The 22351-nt window shown below is 39.9% G+C and overlaps 1 protein-coding gene and 1 long non-coding RNA gene across 2 annotated transcripts in view; one reads left to right on the top strand and one right to left on the bottom strand.

The window, feature by feature from the left end:
• Window positions 1-22351, top strand: part of LOC134811419 (protein MON2 homolog) — a 155371-nt gene that overhangs the window by 64708 nt on the left and 68312 nt on the right. The window lies entirely within an intron of this gene.
• On the bottom strand, window positions 11004-12171 carry LOC134811843 (uncharacterized). The gene is made up of 3 exons (XR_010159858.1): window positions 12078-12171; window positions 11782-11916; window positions 11004-11661 (listed from the first exon to the last, which is right to left on the bottom strand). It is a non-coding gene; the product is annotated as an uncharacterized LOC134811843 (long non-coding RNA).

Raw genomic sequence — 22351 nt, 5'->3', positions numbered from 1 at the left:
TTATCCTCATGTCCTGACCCTCCGAACACTTACTCCCATTTCGTTGACGACGGCCTTGGATCTTTCAGAGACAGAAACCACGCAGAATCCTTCCTTACATTCCTTAACTCCCTTACTGAAGACCTCAACTTTACCCAAGAACATCCCTCTACAGACGGAACTATACCATTCCTTGACGTTCTCATCCACCCTGACAAATCCACATCAGTCTACAGAAAACCCACCCACACCAACCTCTACACCAAGTACTCCTCCTGCACCACCAACTCATCTAAGAACGCAGTCATCCGATCACTGACCAGAAGAGCCCACAACATCTGCTCACCCCAACACCTTGACGACGAACTCCAGACAGAAGTACAACGGAAATTCACCAACCCCTCTCGCCACCAATCCCTAGCCTCATTCAACCGACAGACCCGTGAACATGCCCTTAGTGTTTCTCTTCCTTTCCATCCCTCCCTATCCAAACCCATCTCCAAGATACTCGGACAACACGACATCAAAGTCACCCACTCCTCTGCTACCTCCCTCCGCAACCTCCTCACCAAAACGAAGACCACACCCCCTACTCACCTCACTCCCAACACCATCTACGAAATTTCCTGTTCACAGTGCCCCTCCAAATACGCCGGACAGACCTACAGACCCTTGGTCCACCGCATGAAAGAACACAAACGATGTTACAGACTCAACAACGCCATCGACGAATCCACAGACAGAATCAAATCAGCCCCTGCACATCATGCCCTGACCACCGGCCACACCATCTCCTGGAACAACATCGAAGTCCTCAAATCCCTCACCTCACGCTCCCAACTTGACCTCACAGAACACGCAGCTATACAAATACGACAACCAGCTATGAACAGAACAGACCGCGCACCCAAATGTAGTTCCCTCTGGGACCCCATTCTTCCTAAAATTGCCAAATCCTTAAAGTCCAGACCATCTGGCATTTCCTTCTCAACCTCAACAGAAGACTAAATTTTGATTGACATTGTACTGTAATTTTCACTTTCCCACCCACACGGCACACCTCCCCCACCCTCCATCCCTGACACCACTCATTCACATATAAGCATTGCCCACCACATCACATTCAGCTGACGACGATTAACACATGTTTATTGAAAGCTTCTACAAGTTAAATCATCGTATCTCTTATATGTTTTTAACCCAACTCCACTAAGTTCCTCCATATCTTCAGTAGTTCAACAAAATAATCAGCAGAATCTTCCTCTCTCAAGAGTGATCTTCAGTTTACTGTAGTCTGCGTTCTTCTTTGTGAGACAATCAGCAAGCATCTCTTTAGTAGGAATCCACTTGATAGCTTGAACTTCTCCTGATTTCACTGTCTGTCTGATACCAGCTATGTCTAGCCTCATTCTCATGTCTAGACACTGTTTTGTAGATGTAACCTGTTGGTAAAGCTGATTGGAATCCACATATCCAACAATAGGTATGACTGCCTTTGTAGGATCATCGTAGAGTATCTCTGATATCAGTTGTCTGACATAAATGGCTGCTGAACAACCATATACACATCCCAAAGTTTCTGCTCCAAACACAGAGTGAACTACCCTCTTGATCTTGTTACTAGACCAGGCAACAAGTGAAGCTCGCCTTCTATCAGATATGAAGACTAGATAGCCTCTCCCACTGTCTATCTTGTTGGGCAGGTTACCCAAACTGGCATCTGAGTAGAATATTACTTGCAGTTCACCTTGATCAATATCCATTTCGGTATATTTGATCTCTTGGGGTCCATAGTTAACTTTCTTAACGACCTTGTTAAGAATACTGAGGTGTTTGACTTTAGCTGAACTTGTGTAGGTCGACAGTTCCATCGTGTCATAGCTGAGGTCAGGTCTGGTTTGACTACTTAGCCATAACAACTTCCCCAATGTTTCTTGATATTTGGTCTTCTCTGAATCATTCAAGAAACGCTCACTGTCTTTAGGCGATTTTGAGTTGACAGTTACAGGTTCAATGGACTTGCAGTATTCTCGCTGATTCACAGATATGTAACCATTTTCTTGAGTTATTGACCATCCAATGCAAGGTATGTGAAATCTTTTCCGTTCATTCTTGATATCTTGAAGTATGACAGTACTTTTCTCATAATCTCTCTCTGGAACTTGGTGTTCCCAGCATACAGTAGATCATCAACGTGGGTTACTATGATACCACACAAACTATTCCTCTCATCATAGTACCTGAATACTGACTGATCTAGAACTGAGATAACACATCCAGCCTCTATGAGTCTATCTCTTAAAGTTAGATACCATCTTCTAGCACTATCACCCAAACTGTAAAGTGGTTTCTTTAGCTTCCAAACAATGCCTTTTCTCCTTATGTCAGTTGGTGGTTTGACAAAAATCTCCCTGTCGAGTTCATCTGCTTGGAAGAAAGCACTTGTTACATCTAAACTCTTTACTTCCCATTTTCGGCATGCAGCAACTGTGAACAGCCTCTTACTAATTTTATTCACAGTCGGAGCATCGGACTGTCCGTTAAGTTCTTCTTGGAATCCTCTGGCAACTAGTCTTGCCTTGTACTTTCCATCTCCTTTTGAAGTTATGACCCACCTAGACGTTACACTGGTTTGTCCATGGTCTTTAACTTCAACAAACACGTCGAATTCTTGAAATCTCTTGATCTCCTCCTCTTTAGCCTTGATGAGAGCTGGGTCGTCCTTTTCAACATCCGTTACAAGGTGGTAGGTACCTTGTACCTCAACCTCAACTTTATCAAGCAGTATGGGTTCTGGGTCTTCTATATCTTCTGTCAAGATGTTAAACTTGTTCTTCATCTTCCCAGTAGCCTTACCAGCTCTGCCGATGATGATACCATTTTTCCATTCTTCTTCATTACTATTCTTGTACCGTATCACATCATCTTTCTTCAGTTTCAACTTTCCGTTAGAAGTTGGCACAGGCTTCCATCCGCTGGATTGCGAAGGTGTACTTCCTGTATTAGGCTTAGCAGCGTTCTGGCTCATTCTGGGAACTCCAACTCCCGTCTGATTCTGCTTTTCAGAGGGTTTTCGTCCTCCAACTCCCACCTGACTCTGTTCTTCCGAGGGTCTTTGAATCTCGTCTTCTTCCAGCTCTTGAACCAAGTCACTGGGTTCAAGGATGTCGTAGTTGCTATCAGAATCTGGATCTGCATCACTATCCAGTGTTGATAGCATTCGTTTGACAGCTGCTGTGTCAGGCTCCTCCAACTGATCAGATTTTCCTTCTTCTGCATCCCCATTTATCTGACTGTCAGCCTCGTGCTTCTCTATTATCTTGCAAGGATGGACACGATATAGCAGTCCCCCATGCTTTATAACAATTATGTTGTCAATCTGTCCAACTACCACAGCAGGTCCTTGCCATGACTTGCTTTTCTCACGTTTGAAATAAACATTATCTCCATTCTTATACTGTTTATTCCTCCCTGCATACACACGTTCAGTAAGAGCTTTCTTGATGGTGCTGGTGTTCTCAAGTTGTACAAACTTCTTTCTTGCTGTATCCCTGGCGTTTATCATATTAGCTACCAACTTGCTTGTAGTTTCAGTCTTAAGAACTGATAGCTTCAGTCTTTCATCAAGTAAGCTGCTGTTGCTAGGATTGTAGCCGAACACTATACTAGCTGACTTGGGGAGAATCCTTGCACGTTAGTCAGTGTGTTCTTGGCATTTACAGACCAGGAAATCGCAGTTTCCAAGCTACATCCTGTGTCTCCCATAGTTGAGTCTATCATCTTTCCCAGGATGCCATTATGGCGCTCAACCATACCGTTACAGAAAGGTGATTCTGCAGGACTAGTGGAGATAACGATGTCAAGTAGTTGGCACATCTCGTTAAACTCTTGATTGACAAACTCTCCTCCGTTGTCAGTTAAGAACTGACCAGGTCTTCCAAATACTGAGATCCAGACTCTGAATATTTTCTCCAGTATTTCAGTAGCTGTTTTGCTCTTTACACTGATCGCCATTGCATATCGGGTTACACAATCGATCATGTGCAAAATAGTATCCCCAGACTCAAGCATCTTTAGATCCATCGCAACTCTTTCGTTGAAAGCTTTCCCTGCAGGTAGAGCAACTTTTCTATGCGGTATCTTCTTACTCTTGTGTCTCAGGCATTGATCACAAGATTTTTCTATCAGATCAAGCTCTTTGCACACTTCGCTCTTCTTCTCCAAGCTTGACTCTAACACAACTTCTTTGATCTTGTTAGCAGATCCGTGGGCAAAATACTTGTGTAGATGTTCTGCCGTCTTTTTACTATTCTCCAAATCTACAATGTATGATGCTTGATCAGTTGAAGCTGGCTTAGTCTTTGGGCTTGGTTCTGGTTCATCACACTTGATCACTTTTCTGGCTTCGAAGGGGATAATCATGTGAACAGAATCTGTTATAACAAGCTTCTTTGTCCGTCCAAATACCTTGATTTCGCTCCTCTGGAAATCTATCTGGCAGCCCATCTTTGACATAGTTGTTCTGGACAAGAGTAAGGGTACGTCACTCTCCACAACGTATGTCCATAGCATGATATCATTCCCACAGATGGTTATGGGTATGTTCTTCCTCGTCGTACATATGATGGGGTCACTGTCACCAAATCTGAACACTTGATGACACGGCTCTTCTTGCACCAGTTTCTTCTCCCTAGTCGTCAGTGAATACTCAAACTTCGTCATCCACTGTTCCCCACAAACTGTAGCACTAGCGCCTGAATCCAACAAGGCACCGTTGTAGGTCTTATGGCACAAGAAAGTCTCACTGTTTTGGACGTTAGCAAAGGACTGGAAGTATTGCGTAGACTTCTCAGCAGTGCAGTCTCTTGGGACAGTCTGCAATCTTATGTCCTTCACCCCCACAGTAGAAACAAACAAAGTTCTGATCCTTCCTGTTGTTCTGCTGGTTGTTCTGGACACTGTACTTTCCTCTTCCCCTGAAGCTGGAACCCCCTCTGCTGCCGTATCTGCCTCCTCTGTTGCTGTAGTTCCCTTGGTAGTTACCCCTGCCTCTGTAATCACCGCTGCAGTTACCTCTGTAGTTACCTCTTGAGCTAAAACTGTTTCCTGCCTTATAACCATGGTATGATCCTCTAGCTCTGTTTCCATACGATTTTGAGTCTTTATTGTAGAAGGTCTCGTTCTCTGCCTCATCTGAACTAGTGAGCGATGTAGATGCTTGATTTCTTGAGGAACAGTCCCCTGACTGATCAGTCTCGCTTGAAGAGTGTCGATTGTACATCACTTCTTGTTTAATCGACATAGCTGATGTTCCCAGTCCCGAAGAACCCATCAGCGTACCTGATAGTCCTGTTCCAAACGTTCTCTTCAAAGCTCCTTCCACCAAACTGATCTCGAGCTTCGTCACTGTAGCTCTAATTAAGGTCATACTGTTCTGTTCAAGACCACTGTTCTTGAGTAGGAAATAGCCAAGGACACCATCATCAAACATGTCTGTCTTGTCGCTCATCTGTTCTGCTATTTTCTTCTTGTAGTGAAACTCCCTGCAGTAGTCTTCCATAGATAGATCAGCTGGTCTTTTATACTCCAAAAAAGCATCCAAAGCGTTAAACACTTGCTGGGTATTGTCTGGTAGGAACAGTTTGTCCATTTCTGCTATCAGTTTCTTTACTCCATCTTCTCCTTTCAAATCGTCGATTTTGAGTTGGATAGCAGCCTGCTCTGGTCTACCGCTCATACACGTTATAAGGGTAGCTGCTCTCTTGTTCTTAGTTGTGCTCGTTGAGACTTCCCATACAGTAACCCTTCTCTTCCAATCCCCATAACACGTTGTATCTGTTAACCTAGGGACTTTGTCTTCCCCCATGATTGATCTAATCGTTCCTTCCTGCTACCACTGTTTAATTGTATGTTCTGATCAATCACGGGAGACAAAGTAAAACAAGTTGTAATTTGGGTTAGTAACTAAATTGGTAACAAATGGTTAAATGGGTTAGTAAATGAATTGTTAACAAATTGGTAATGGGTTAGCACACTAACGCTGCACTCACTATCACTGCACGTCACTCTACACAGACCTCAAACACAACTCTCACTCACTTAACCTCGTGAGTGGTGTGGTAATGTGATTACAAACAAATCTTCCCAAAACTGTAAATCCTTCTTAATAACAGTTCAAACTTCTTATAAACTACTTCTTCTAACTTCTTCTAACTTCTTAGAAACTAATTCTTCTATCACTTCCCCAGAAGTGATGTGAACGTGTTGTGATATTCCCTTACTCACAAACACTAGATCTTCTCTTTAGGTTCTTCTGTGTGGTCCCCGTGACACACACACACACTGGAACTTGACTTGTCTGGCTTTCACTCTTACAGCAGCAGACACTCACTAGAACTAAAAACAACCCTGTAAATATAAGAAAGTATGTTAGAAAGTAGTAACCCCAAAACTACAAACCTAGGACTAAAGGAACTACTACAAAGAAACTGAAACTACTACATAGAAACCAAAATAAGCTAAACATTACACTACCTGCCCTTCAGGGTTAGCTCTCGTTCCGTTCACCTGAATCCTCTATATTTACATCCTTGTTGTATTTACATGCTAAGGGAATGAGTGTGTGTGAAACAACAAAACATAACCACTCAGACATATACATGTCTATGAATATAATAACTTAAAGGTAAAATATGATAGTTATCTTTTGACTCTTAAGGTTGCGAAAAAAATGAAGAAGCAGACTTTAGGCTATAAATATATTATTGTCTATAAATACAATAAAGTTTCTAGCCTAAAGTCTGCTCCTTCATTTTGTTCGCAACCTTAAGAGTCAAAAGATAACTTCTCCAAGAAAAATTCGGTAAATATGAATTGAAAATTTGTGTGTATATATTTGATTGTTTAAAGTTCAATTGGTAGCAATGAACCATTTCCGTTACCTACGTAGTGTGCTCAACTCATTGCAACACTTGAATTGATTGTGCTCTGCCAATTTCATCACTTGATTGTTTGGCCATCACCGCTTTGTTGGCCAGTATCAACCCCATTATATTAGTGGGACTTTGGTCGCTTACACGGCCTAAGCGGTATACAAATTATGCGTTATTATTATTATTATTATATATTGTTTGAATTATACATGCTTTTCTGGAGTAACTAAATAAAGCGGCCAAACTGATGAACAGCAGAGGTCAACAAAATAAAATTTGGTAAGAAAAAAACAGAAGAATTAACCCTCAAAGTAACCTGAAATTTACACCAACTTACCCAGAATCTATCTAAAATTGACCCTAAACTGACTGCATACTCAGATCACCCAGTGTGACAGTTATTGAATAAGGTTTTCAAACAATTAATCCAAGATTACCCAAGCTTACCTACACAACTGCCATAATACAAACCAACCCTAAACTCCTTTAAAACACTAACCACATACTTACTGGGCCTGGGCGACATTTTCAATGAACTAACTCTAACTTTGTGTAACATCTATCAGTAGTTCAACAGTGAACAATGATGGCCACTTCGATTAATATCTTTTATCTAGTTACATACTTGTCAAATGTCAAAGATTGAATTTCAGTAGGTATTGTTGATATGCAATGATCGGGAAATGGAAAAACTTGGTTGACACCCTACAGACAGATCTTAGAAGTGTTTCCTCAGAAGCAAAGAGGAGGCACCCTGCAGTGAAAGATGCAGCTGAAAGAGCCATCTTAAAACTCAGAAGTCTAAGTGCTGCTAATGATAAACATATAAATGAAGGTGAGTTACTATTTTGATTTACTTCAAATTTATTAGGTTCTAGTATTAACAAGAAGGACCTGAATATAATCCTGTTATGTATAATAGCCAAAAACATTACTGACTATTCAAGTTTTTCATCTTAACAAAAACAATGTATGAAGTTTTTAAATTACCTTAGTTCCAAAAAATTTGTGTGCCATTATATTGAGCACAATTTATTTGAGCCCGAAAAATTTGGGCAGAAAATTTGAACTCATTTGGGCGACCGAAAATTTGGGCACAAATTCTTCGAAAAATGAACGATTTTCCACTAAAATTTCAGTTAGATATTTGCCTTAGTTCATTATTATTCCTTATTATTCCAGTCATTTTGCTTTCAATTTTAAGCATGTAGGTGGTAGTCTGAGTTGTTTCACATTATGAAATTTACGATCTGCCCAGTAACTACTAAAAAATACAGTGATGATGGCACAGTACAAAATGATAGATATACAATAGTGATATTTAGTCTATCAATCAGATAGTTTAGTCTACTTACACTCAGCATATCTTATCATACCCCTTTCACATACAATTATCATTATGACGCCTCACCAGATGGTCGAAAGGTTTGACCAGTGTCCAGTTCTCAGAGAAAATCCTTCTTCCCTACATAAAATCAGTTCGAGAAAGCGCTACTGATATCAGATGTGTTTCGGGCCCAACACACACAGACACTAAAAGATCTGATGACAGCCAACAACTGCATCCTACAGAAAGTTCCAGCTAATATGACCCATCATCTACAGCACCTGGACATATCTATCAATGGACTGGCTAAGAAATTCATGCGCAATAAGTACGAAGATCGGTGCGCGAAAAACATAGTGTGTCAGCTCAATGGAGGAGTTTCGTCAGACAATGTGAAAATTGATACCCGCTTGACAGTGATCCGTGAAGTACACGCTCGTTGGATCAACGAACTTTTTGTATATTTAGAAGGGAGGCCAGATGACATAAGGAAAGGCTTTGAGAAGTCAGGTATAACTGATGCTTGTAGATCAGACTTTATTGTGGATGATAATCCATTTGGAGATCTTGTTTAAATCTCTAGCTATCCGTACCTCTAGCCATTTGTTTTATTAGTAGCTGTTAGCTATTCCAGTTATTTCGATTCATTTAAAATATAAGCCTTTTTACTTGGTCAAGCCATGAATGACAGATTAGAAAACTAAAATTTCAAATATTATTTCACTTGGATATGAAGAAAAAGCCATCTTTGTATAGATTTCAGGGCCACAGGCCAAATGCCAAAAATTTGGTTAGCAAAAAATTTAGCAGACGGAAAAGATTTATGCAATTAATTTGGTCTGCAAAAAATTTGGGCGAGAGGCCCGATCAAATTTTTTGTCGCCCAAATTTTTGGGAATTAAGGTACCACATTGTATTTAAAACTAAGTTTAGAGTAGAAACTCAATAATGAACATTTCAGTTATTGCCAGGTCAGACGATGTTATTCAACCCTTTATCCTCGGCTGTGAAACAAAGAATCCAAAGTTGATTCTTATCAGTATCACTTGTATTCAAAAGCTGATCTCTCATGATGCTGTGCCTGATACATCTGTAACAATTATCGTTAAAACTCTGAGTGAGTACATAATATTATTAACCTTATATTTGAAATTTGAAAACAAATTATTAAAAAACATCCTGTCTGTACAGACAGTGACAAGCAAAGGCACAGCACGTTTTATGATTTTCAAATGTACCTCAAAGCTCAACAAAATATTTTTTTTGGGTAACTTGGTAATATTATAAATTACATAATTTATAATATTACCAAGTTACCCAAAAAAAATATTTTGTTGAGCTTTGAGGTACATTTGAAAATCATAAAACGTGCTGTGCCTTTGCTTGTCACTGTGCGTGATCATATTTTTTAATTACAGTGCCGACTTGGCAAGAATTCAACTGTTTTGATATATATTTTGTTGAACAGGTCCAAATAATTGCTCGGTGTTATTGTGTTTGTTGCCTGTGAATACGGAGCTAGAGACTAAAGAAGGGCTGTAATTTTTAAAGATATTGAAACTTTATAATTTACCACTTTAAACATGCATGATTAACAAAATGTTATTTTATCTCTAATTACTTATTTCCACCAGGTGACATGCACCGACAGGAGATAGAGCTTTTAAGGATACTGCAGACTATATTGCTGCTGCTTACATCCACAAAGTTGCTGCACGGAGAAACACTCGCTCAGGTACCCATTATAATTCCTAATTCAATTATAATTTAATGATAATTCCTGCTGCGCTGAATATGCCAGCTTTTTCTGAGAAATTCTTGCAGCATGCTCAATAGTTCACTGTAAAATGTAAAGTACGCGAGACTAATTTTAGTAAAGATTGCCATTATATCTCTATGATTTGACGTTACACCAAATTAACGACAATCTGTATTATTTATGTAGTAATTTGACTCAATATGACAATACTCAGTGTGAAAATTTGCCTTTTTATCAAGTTATTCTCCTCAGGCGATTGCGATCTGTTTTCAACTTCACTCGTCCTCCGAACACACAATCGCAAACACGGCAGCTGCCACCCTGAGACAGGTCGTTGCTGTTGTATTCGATAGGGTCGTTCAGGAGGGGATTAGACAGAGTAAGTTTGGGGCTTCACAAGTAATAACAATTTATTCGTTTCAGTTGAAAAACTGTTATTTGTTAATAGTTTTAGTTAATATTTCCATCAATTGCAGTAGGGGTCACAAAACTGTGATAAACATCTTTCTTTAACTTTCTACATTTAAACAGAATAAGAATCCACTGATAACAAAACACGAGTTCTTGTGACAATTTCAAACAATAAAATGGAAGCTGTGGGTTCAGAAATCTAGAGACATAACTATTATTATTATTCAAGATTTAAAATGATATAGTATTAGTAAATGATCAATTTTACAGATGAAAGTGGTCCTCCGGAGACCGAGAAGATGGGTGTTTGTGCTACTGATGCTTACTTACTTTTCCAAGTAGGTTAAATTGATTTAACAAGTTAACTCCCAACGAAGCAGACAACACGTGAAATTACAATTGTATTGTTGATACTTCAAGCACTGTTTTTTAACGCTATCGGAGTTCCACCAAAATTGTTAGTATTCAAGAATTCGACTTCAAATACTAAATGATCTTATGATCTGTCTTAGCGAAGTCACAAATCGTCAAATTTAAACTGTTGATTTAACTGAAAACTAATCGGTAGGAACACAATTATTGTACAAGTGGCTGACTAACTGGCTGAACGCCACATACAACTTGCTCAAGGCTCTTTCTTAGGTTTGCACTCGTATAAAACAAAATAATCGGGAAAAATAGAGAATCGAAGTACGTCAAGGCTTTTGCCAATGGTATAAAACATTCTGGTTTCATTGTAAGTAAAAAATGATTCGTGACCTCTATAGACCTTGACAGACATAGAACGTCACCGTAAAAAGTAGCTAGATTAGTGATCACTGAAGAGACTGAAATCAGACAGAGCGGAAGAACGGCAGATGACACGAGAACGTTGCTGTACGATCGCGAAGTGGAAGAAACAAGGACAACAATTGAGAGGAGACTCACTAGAACGACCGCTACGTCCTGGATGAGCAGAAAAGGAATTGTGTACATCCCTCTCTCCTTGAAGAAGTTGTACCAAGGGTGTTTGGTCAGAAGGACAGTTGCTAGCTCGATGTTTGCAACGATAAACAGAGCACAACATACTTTGTAGGATTTCCTCCTAGACTCAGGAATGAGATGGGTGTTTTGAGCAGTGACGAGGAGCATTCCGTAACTGTAGAGACGCTGGCAGCAAAGGTAGAGACGGAATAGGACGGATGAGTATATGCACAGCCACGAACACCACACCTCTGCTTTCCAGAAATATTTTCCAGTACCGCTGCCGCTACCTGTAGAAAGATTCTGTAAAAGTGTGACATTATATAACGCGTATTTTGAGAAGACGTATTTTCATGTTGTGAAGCTTTCTACCTTATCTTCAATTTCTGCAAAATCTGAAAATCACAAACCTTTCAAAAAGCTGCCCATAGCAGTCTCAACGAAGTATATTAACAGAAAACATCCGTTCATCACGTCAAAAAAGGTGATCCCTTTTAGAGTTACAGCGTTTCCTCCAAACGATAGATGTGATCTCATAACATTGCCTGAAAAAGATATCACGAATAATCAATATTTTAATTTCTATGAAAATGTTGTCCGATACCGGGAATCGGCAAATACTATTAATGATTAAATAGCTCCAAATTAATATGAACATCACTAAATTTTACAAAATGCGCAGTCTCATGAAATAGCTGATACTTACTTATAGCTTTGAAAGCTAAGATGTTGATGAAGATGATAGCCAGGCCCAGTGGTGCAGAAGTGTATCTGATAAACGTGTAAACACCCTTACAAAATGTGTCATTCCGGCTCAGTTCAGAGATATTCCAGGAATTCGAGGCTGATTCCTCTAAGTAGAGAGTATCGTTTATACAGTACATTATATTATTATCCTGAGCGATAAGAGATGAGATAACAGAGCTCAATAATAAACACGTAACAAAAGTACACACAACATGGAACAATTTATTTTCTACGTATCAATGATTAATTACGTTACTTTTATGGGTATGTAAGTGTTACAATCATCGTTATCAAGTCAACAATTATCATGTGATTATTTGGATTGTCAAGCAAAAGAGAATCACAAGTATTAATGTCCTACTCCCAGAAATAAAAATGTTAACCGAGAGTTTAATTGCATTAGGAAGCATGAATGATCAATGCTGTATCAATTTTTGTTTGCTAAAGCTCTGTATAAAATAAACTACGGTAAAACAGAACATAAGCCATGTAAAAATACAGTGCTAAGAACAAAACACACTCACAGAGCTCCAACAATAAAATTTAGAATTAGATGTGGACATGAAAAAAAGAAGCCGTTACTAGTCAGAAAACAAAGCTCCTAGTAAGAGATGCAGCTCATAACAACACTTCATTCGACAAATGTGGTGTGTAGGCTGTAAAACCAGCTGCACGTCACACTATTACACTAGTCCCTTATAATAATATAACTTAAACTAATGTACGTTTAATGACTTAATAACGACCTCCAAGCTAGCTAGTCACGTATGGAGCGGTGATGCCACCGTAACTAAGGTTTTTTTTTTACAAATGTCTCAGACCCATAGCTAGATCTGTGAATTTTAGGCAGACCCACTCGACAGCGGCCAAATTTTGCGCATTATGAGCCCCAAGCCCGATACCCACTTTGCCTCCCAATTATATTATCATCTCGTAACTTCAAAAAGAAGGTTCCGTTATTCATTTAAAGATTAAGTTTTTTCGATTCTGGGCACGTAGCCCGACACGACACGTAGCCGGGGCGAAGCTCGTTTGGTTGGCTAGGGAGGGGGGAAGGCGCAGCCCCCCAGAAAATTTTTGAGAAATTATGTGTTTTAGACGACATTTGGCATTAAAGAAATTTGTAGGACAGTAATAATCAGACATCACAATAATACAGAGTTGGGGGGCTAGGGGGGCGCAGCCTTGGCCTTCGGAAAATTTTTGAGAAATAGGGTGTTCCAGACGACATTTGTAGGACAGCAATAATCAGACATTACAATAATACAAGGTTGGTGGGCCGGGCTGGGGAGCGAACCCCCAGGAAAATTTTTGAGAAATAGAGTGATTAAAACGGCATTTGGCATTAAAGAAATTTGGGGACAGTAATAATCATACATCAGAATAATATTAAGTTGGTGGGCAAGGGGAGCGAACCCCCAGGAAAATTTTTGAGAAATAGGGTGATTAAAACGGCATTTGGCATTAAAGAAATTTGGGGACAGTAATAATCAGACATCACAATAATATAAAGTAAGTGCAGATCTACCACTCTGGTTGTCAGACCCACTCTTTAAAGGTGCAGACTGCAGACCCACCGTTCTGGTTGCCAGACCCACTTATAGATTGCAGACCCAACATTCTAGCTGCCAGACCCACTCTTCTCAAGTGCAGACCCACCACTCTGGTTGTCAGACCCACTCTTGAAGCCTGAAGGGTGCAGACCCACCATTCTGGTTGCCAGACCAACTTCTAGATTGCAGACCCACCATTCCAGCTGCCAAACCCACACTTCTCAAGTGCAGATCTACCACTCTGGTTGTCAGACCAACTCTTTAAGCCTGAAGGGTGCAGACCCACCATTCATGTTGCCAGACCCACGTCTAGATTGCAGACCCACCATTCTAACTGCCAGACCCACTTCTAGATTGCAGACCCACCATTCTAGCTGCCAGACCCACTCTTCTCAAGTGCAGACCCACCACTCTGGTTGTCAGACCCACTCTTCAAGAATGCAAACCCACCATTATCCACTAGCTGGAAAAGGAGTAAGTGCTAGATATCCACTAGCTGGAAAATAACTAATTGCTAGATATCCACTAGCTGGAGCGGCCCGGGGGGCGGCGTGTGAGTGGGTGAGTGAGTGGGGGTGGGAACGCCTGGAAATGAGACTGGTGTGATCAGATCCAGTCAGTATGGTACACTGTTGCCAGCTGACTCACCAGCAACAATGCAAGTCCAAGAAGAAAGAAGGAGAGACACTGTCCGTTATCTGGGTGAGCCACCACCGACATTGCTCCCACTTCTGTGGGGCTGAGGGTGTTGGCTCCAAGAACCAGCCGTGAGCGAACAGCGCCTGACCCCCTCTATGGTTAACTTAAGAATAACAGGACTATGCCTTTCTCCAGGCCAATCCGTTCAGTAACCAGCTGACCCAGCACCACCTCCGATGGAAGATGTGGTTCGGATTGGACTTCGCTAGGATTTGTCAGTTTTTCTGTAGACACTAATGCTCCCTCGAGGAAAGACATGAGCCCCGGCGAAACTGACCAAAAACGTGGCAGGGATTCTCACCACCTTCCCTACAGGACCGGTTTGACTATGGCCCTCCTTTATTTCATAGCACCCAGCCCCGAATAATTTCGTTCTTCAAGTTTCCTTCGATTCGGGCATTGTCACCGGCGCACCTTGCTGCGGAAGAGAGACGAGGTTTTTTCAGCTTGTAGAACTTCCGTCTTCTGAGAGAGTTGTAGAGCTTTAGGCTTGCTGATGGGAGGTCGTTTCTTGGGGAATGTTCGATATGCACGTGGTTTTAGTACTTTATCCAGTGAACTTGGCAGGAGGAAATTCCTCGAACGTATTTACCAGCATCTCTCAGGTTCATTCCCAATCAATAGCTTCAAAAACTTATTCCGTTGGGGGCGAAAATCAGCTTGATGGAAATCTATGCTTTCGAAAGTTCATTTCTACAAGATATGTAGCATGGGCCTCCTCCATCACACAGGGTTGATTGTTGGAAGGAGAGTAGGACGCTGACCATATCGTGATCAGATATATCCCCCCCCCCCCCCCCGGTTGCCCCTTCCCGTATATAACATCGATAGCCAGTCGGTCATTGTTAACAGAAAAACCAGGTTCCCCAAAATGTTTTGTTTCTCTGGTAGGCACGTTGCCATTTGACTGAGAAGAAGATAGGTTGAAATAAAAGTTTTAACAACGTTGGGCCGAATTTATAAAATTTGATTTTCTGAATGTTTCCCCACCGGGTGTGGATCTTGAAGCGATCCCCACGTCAACCTGAGAGTAGGTTGAATTCCCCTGTTATGAAACAACTCATCAATCGTTGGTCAAGGTTTTGATAGCGTGCCCAAGTGATCCAAAAAAGCTTTTGAGAAAGCTTGAATAGGCTCGCATCAGTGGGGGGCGTCTGGTAGATGACCTGCCATCCAATAGCCTATTTCGCAGGATGGGGTAACATTTGCACAGGCCCCTGACAAGTACCGTCGTCGGTTTTAAAAACTCTGAAGCTGACATGGGATCGAGACGACATTGGAGTAGAGAAGAAACACCTCCTCCACTCCTCTTGCTACGGTCCATCTTGAAACTGAGTAGCCGGTATCTGGAGTTTGAGCGTCACTGTAGTTTATGGAACTTTACCAGGACTCCGTAAATCGCGATGAAGGGGAACACGTGCCCTGACTCTCGTTTTTTCCTCAAACTTTGACCAATAAGGTCATTAAGTTTTCCATTCTACCGACCACTCTTCGCCAGACGGATTCCAAGCTCCTCGGCATTTAGTAGATGAGGAGTGAATGGGAGAGGTAAGGCATGGATGGGGCGGTAGCCTGGGAGCACTCCTAGAGACATCATAGGCTGGGGTTGCTTTGGAGCGGGTACATCATTGGTGGGGGGAGCTTGGAGAGCTGATGTGGCTGCGTGTTGTGGGTTGGCACGCTGGGTGCACCTTGGCTCATCTTCTTCTCCATCGCTTATACTTGGTCGCCCCTCTACCCAGTGACCCAACGTTTCGCAACTCTCCCTAAAAAACATTGGTCGATTCCAGAATTGCTGACGTTCCTGATTTTGCACCATTTTTGTTTCTGCTTACTTCGCTTTTTCGGGGGACACTGAGGGTTGGTGTTGTTGTTGTTGTTGTTGTTGTTTATGTTTATACTTTCCTGAGCGGAGCGACGGGATAAAATTTCGAACAATCCTTTTTTAGAAAACAATGAACCGATGTCCAAGCGCCAGTTTTTGCAGATTTCGGGATGGAAGGAAAAAAAAAAAAAAAGGACAATTCTTGCCCTTTTTGCAACCCTTTCTAACTGTTCGTCCCTGAACATGGGAAACTGGGTTTTCACACAACCCGGGGATGAATTAGTGAGCAGCTTTTCCCACCTAACTTCCTTCTTCCCGCTCATACCGGTGGGGGCCAGTCCAATTTAGGAAAATTCGACATAGTTTCGTTGGAGGATGGGGCAGCGTGTTTTTCAGTTGTGGTTGAGGAGCGAGGGTCCGCATGCTAAGGTTCTGTGTTTTGAGATCGGAGAGATTCAATTGGCGGTTTGACGATATTTTTTTTATGTTTAGCGTTCTGGAGAAGCAATGCTTGATAAGTCATTAGAGCTGTCAGGGGAAAACTGATTCCCCCCAGCAGGTGAGAGTTCGTTCCGGGAATTTTATGACGTGGACTTTCTTATGTTTTCTGGGTTCTATCGGTCATATCAATATCATGACACTTATCACTCAACCAAACAAAATCCTGCAGGGTATATGTCATGGTTGGATAGTGTCTCGTGCAGCACTCTGTTCCTCTCGCATTCATGGGTGAACCTTTTTTTCTTTTTATTTTTTTTTTTTTTTTTATTTATTTTTTTTTGTAAAAACATCTCCTTCCTAACGCAGGTTGAAAAAAGGCGGTACTTGAGGTTCGTGGTCCAATAAACATAGTCCTCACCACATTCTTTACATATGGTTGGGTAATGTAGAGCTTTGAAAAACCGAAATAATAAAATACAATTCATAAGAGCTGGGCTTAGCAAAGACTTTGAAACCCTTCTTGATCCAGCAAGAGCAATACCGAGAAAACTTCCAGCACAACTTTTTCACGTAACCAAAACCGTTAAACTGATTCGAGTCGCTTGACCAATGGCTCCGTACGTACCTTTGAACACTGTTCAAAAGTGGAGATAACCGGTCTGATAGGTATTTCCAGCCTTTTTATCAAGGTAGCTTCCGGTGATGATCTTAATGTTTTCCCCCCCCCCCATACCTGTCATTTTGATTTCTGATTACTTCCCATGGTTCAAATGACACGGTGGAATACAATATGTACACGGTGGACAGGTAGCCGAATGGTAACAGTAGATTGTATGTTGGTAAGCTGATAAATAAGAGCAAGTTAAAAATCCCGATACTAAAAGCACATAAAATAATGAGATTGATTACTAGTCTCAAAACAGTTATTAAGGGGGCATACCCTCAAATTTGTCCAGACCAAATGACCTCATTTGTTAGGCTGTTTCAGTGAACTTTCTAGCGCACCGTTTCCACACCCAAAAAAAAAAAAAAAATTTATTTTGGAGGGAACTTACCTATTTTTTGTAATCGAACAAACATTTCCTGGTTTAAAGAGTGCAAATTTTCGGAAAACAAAAAAAAAAATAAAAAAAAAAAAAAAAAAAAAAAAAAAAAAAAAATATTTTGTGGATGAGATCGCTACTTATAAGGTTACCTTTTACGAGACATATTTATTATGGTACGAAATTTGGGGATTTGGACAAAAAAAAAATAAAAAAAAAATCCCCATATTTTCGTACTACCAAAATTGTGGCCTCCCGCCATTTCAAAAATCCCACAACATTTTTTAATTTTTTATGTAATTGGCTTTATTTACTTACAAATAGAGTAATTTGAGGTGGAATTTGTCAAATAAGTTGTTTTACGTTGTTTTTGTGAGACAAGGATACGCATTTTCTCACGGTAAAATAGAAAGTTACTTAAGTTATTAAAAATTACTGAATAGAAAATTACTGTTTTTTTTTTCTCTGGAGGGTTTTTAGAAAGTCAAAAAACTTAGTCTTCACCTTTCAAGGAGTAGGGGAGACATTAATTGGGACAAGCTTCAAAACTCCTAGTGTTGAGGGAGGCATACACCTGGGACCTTACACGCAGTGAGGAGGACTCAAGGTGGGTTGAAGAATAGCGACGACGATGACGCAGACGATTTTACTTTTTTATTAAACGAAGGGAAATGATTTTAATTAGTTTTTCCACGTATTTTTAAAAATTTCGTCAAAAAACTGATTTTTGATTTTATCTGAAAACTAATTTAGCGTGAAAAATGCGAGGAGGGGAAAAATTTATTTGGGGTACGAAATTTGGGATTTATGATGATAAAAAAAAATCCCCATATTTTTCGCTTCTCCCCCATTAATTCACGTTCCCCCACGGAATTATGATCCACAAAAATTATGTCTTGTAAGGTATTTCCATTTCTTGCTGCGTATCGCGTTTGAATTTTGCTCGCGTTTTTTTATTCACTATCTATGTCAAGGTGTGTTGTAAAATCTCTTGATATCGTATCTAAAAAATAAGCTGGTGTGTGTTATGAAATTTTGTTTCAAGTCAAAAAAGCTTTAAAAAAAGTGGTCCTTTTTCAGGGCCTTTTTCTTTTATCAAAAAAGTCAGTCAGGGAAGATCGGCTTATTTGAGGTCTTGAACATCAAATTGTTTCTTCTGAATTACTGGCGCAGTTTTTTGATGCCATTAAAGCCAAACAACAAATTTTAGCACATTTTTCGTTTGTAATATTACTGATTTTTCTAAAATTTTGATAGGAATGTAGACTAGTGACTTTTTGTAGGGTTGAAACAATAACCTCCCATAACTTAGCACATTTATATATGAGATATGAACAAACAAATCACCCCTAAATACTGCTTTAGAAAAAATCAGTAAATATTTAAAAACGAAAAAAAAGATGGTGCCATCAATTTGTTGGTTTGGCTTTGAGGTTTCCAATAGATCAGAAGTGTGAATTTGAGTTAAATCTTTTTTTTGAGGGCATCCAAAAATGCGCCAGAATTCAGAGAACAATTTGATGTCAGGCCATCAAAAATAATCCGATCTTCACTCGACTGAACTTTTTGTTTTTTTAAAAGTAAGCCCTGGAAAGAGGACATCATTTTCTAGCTTTTTTGACTTTTAAAAAAATTTCATATACCAGATCTCACCAGCCTTTTTAGATTGACGATATCAAGATTTTTTTTTTACACTCACCTTGACATAGATTGTGAATAACGGCGAGCAAGTAATTTTCATCCCGATAACGCAAGAACATCTTATTTAACTTATAGCGTTCTCAACCACTAAAATAATTTTTTCCGAAAAATTGCACTCTTAACCAGGAAAATGCTCGATTACAAAAAAATAGGTATTCTCAAAAAATAATTATTTTTGGTGTGGAAACCGGTGCGCAAGAAGGTCACTGCTGAACTGCCATATGAGGTCATTTTGGTCTGGACGGCACAAACCACTGGTTTGGGTATGCCCCTTTAAGCACTTTTTTACCCACGTGGAACCTTTAGATATTATATATCACCAGTTTTTTGGTTGCAATCCAGCGATTGATGAACAGCATCTATAAAAAGCTTTGTATTCGCTTTCATTTAGAAACTTTTATCAGTTGCAGATTGCATATGTTAGGTATGCGCTCGCCATATAATAATAAAAGGCGAATGCTTATGTCATTTTTTTTTAAATATTAATATAATTATGTGTCCTTTCTCTAAATTGCATTTTGTTTTACTTAGAACGAACATTTCGGGATGTTCAACTCAAGATTATCAACATAATTTCAAACAATTCGTGTTGTGGTCACCGGCCAAAATGACTCCGTATGCCGAGTTTTTTACCAGGACCTGTTACCATGATTCCAAAAAAAAAAATGTCCCTCCGATTTTTGTTACTAGGACCCAGAATGAAGCCGGGATTCCTTTCCGGTAGACTTAATTCGACACGTGGTACCTGTCTTAGGTGTACACTCACTGTTACCTAGTCGGGGCTCAGTATGGTATCCACACATATCTTTACAGATATTTATAAACCCCTCTTAATGGTTTCAGTTCAGAACAACAGTTATTCTTGATTATATTCATTCCCATTTGGCACGGATATTTAGAATGCGTTACAAGATATTAGAATCGCTTTACCTCAAGCTGGGCTTTTATTCCCCAGCGGCACCTTTAGAATCCACTAGTTGGGGTAAACTGGGTCATTAGAGCAAGCTGCGGTAGACGGTAATTTTGTGCACATGTGGGGTTCGTTGGTGCTTTAATCTTACGGGTAGGTGTAGGGGGCACATACTTATTACTTTATTAATAATGATATCGCTTGCTTGTAATAGAGCTGAGTAATAGATATAACATCTGATTAGGTTATTATAGTAGTTTGTGTAACGGTCGATATATGACATGCAATTATTAGTTAAAACAGTTAAGCATTGCAAAGGCTTGCACGCCACAACTGGCCTCTAGGCAAGGTTGTGGCTAACCTCCGCAAGCGTTTGGCCCTCTTTATATACTAGCTATTTCAACCGTATTCAGTGTGATTTTAGTGTAACTATAGTGTGATTCTATTGTGATCTTAGTTGACTCTAGTTGTGATCTTGTCGGATAGATTATAGTGTATCTTCATCGTTTACATTACACTGCCCTATCTTATACACCTTGTCTCATTTCTACTCCTGAACTCAAATTATACAATAGAAGACGGGAAGCTACACCTTTACAGCTGCGTTGAGGAGTAGAGATGCGAATTGCGTAATGGAGTATTGTCACGCGTGTGCTATTAACATACCGTACGTTCTTATGTCTTAATGTCATAAAGAAAAGATATTATTAAATTGAGACCCTCAAAGTAGCAACATTAACTAACATGTCATATTTCAGGAGCCGACTCAAATAACAGCTCTCGGGGACACTCCTACGGGGACAGCCTGCCGTGATGATTGTTCATCGTTACCCGTGAAAATATGTGTGATTTATCGATCATGACACGTACCATACCTTGTTTCAAAGTACCAACCGGGTTAATATTTATCAATCCAGAATACTGGCATTCTACTAATTGGTTTAATATGTTGGTAACGAAGTGAAAGCTACGCTCCGCTGTTGTGCGGTGTATTTCAAGAGAATTGTAGCTTAACACTTAATTAATATGTGAACCATTCCGTGTGAATTAAATTTGGTTATAATGGTTTTTAATTAATATATCATATGAATTATTCCAATTATTTCACTGCTTTAGATATAGTCACTGGTTAGTGGTTATTCGTGACGTACTTCGTAAAAGTAGGAAAATATTCTTCAGAAAATCAGAACGTTTTAACGTTTTTAAAATATAAAAATAAGTAAAAAGTGAATATGCGGTAAAAAATGCATTCAATATTTCTGACAATCCCTTGACTAACATATTAACCTACAACGAAACAAAAAATAAGACATAATATCACGTATTTTCCTAGTAGCATAATCAAGACCCAGATGGCCAGAGGTATTCACATCACAAACACGCAAGATAAAAACGTTTCACTGAGGGGTCGTTCACATATTACGTAATCAGCCGAGGGAGGGGGGGTTCCAATTGATTACGCTAGTTTGATTTTGACACAATAGCTGTGTATAAAACTGATTACGGAGGGGGGGGGGGTAGAAATTGTTCAAAAAGTGATTACATAATATGTAAACGTCTCAATAAGGCCCAACACAGGGACTGAACTGATTCACAGAAAATGAGAACACCATCACAGTATCTGATCCTAATATCCCCTGTCCAGCAATCCAGCACTGAATAACCAGATAAACACATTCCTAAAATAACTTAACCTAAAATAAGACGAGTTCTCCGCCCTCTGAGAATATCTCCACACGTGGATATGGCATAAAATGGCATAAATGGAGAATTAGTATTACCCAAGGGTTTTTCCATTTTCTCCATAGAAAAAGTCACCATTTTATACCATTTAAAAACGCAATTTTTTACAAAAAATATAAAGGACGAAATAATTTAAATACAATAATCATCTAGAATCTAAATATTATTTCGAACACCAAAAAGACAATTTTTGCCCTTTTATCGTATTTCGACCTTCAACAATTTTCCAGCTTTTCTGGAAACGTTTTTTTGTTCACGTTTCATGCTACCCTGATCATTATTAGCCGAAAATGTTTCTTCGATTTTCGAAGTCCGCAC

Source organism: Bolinopsis microptera, chromosome 2 (assembly GCF_026151205.1).
Source record: "Bolinopsis microptera isolate Bmic1 chromosome 2, MBARI_Bmic_1.0, whole genome shotgun sequence".
Lineage (NCBI taxonomy): Eukaryota > Metazoa > Ctenophora > Tentaculata > Lobata > Bolinopsidae > Bolinopsis > Bolinopsis microptera.
This window is presented reverse-complemented; position numbering and strand designations above follow the sequence as displayed.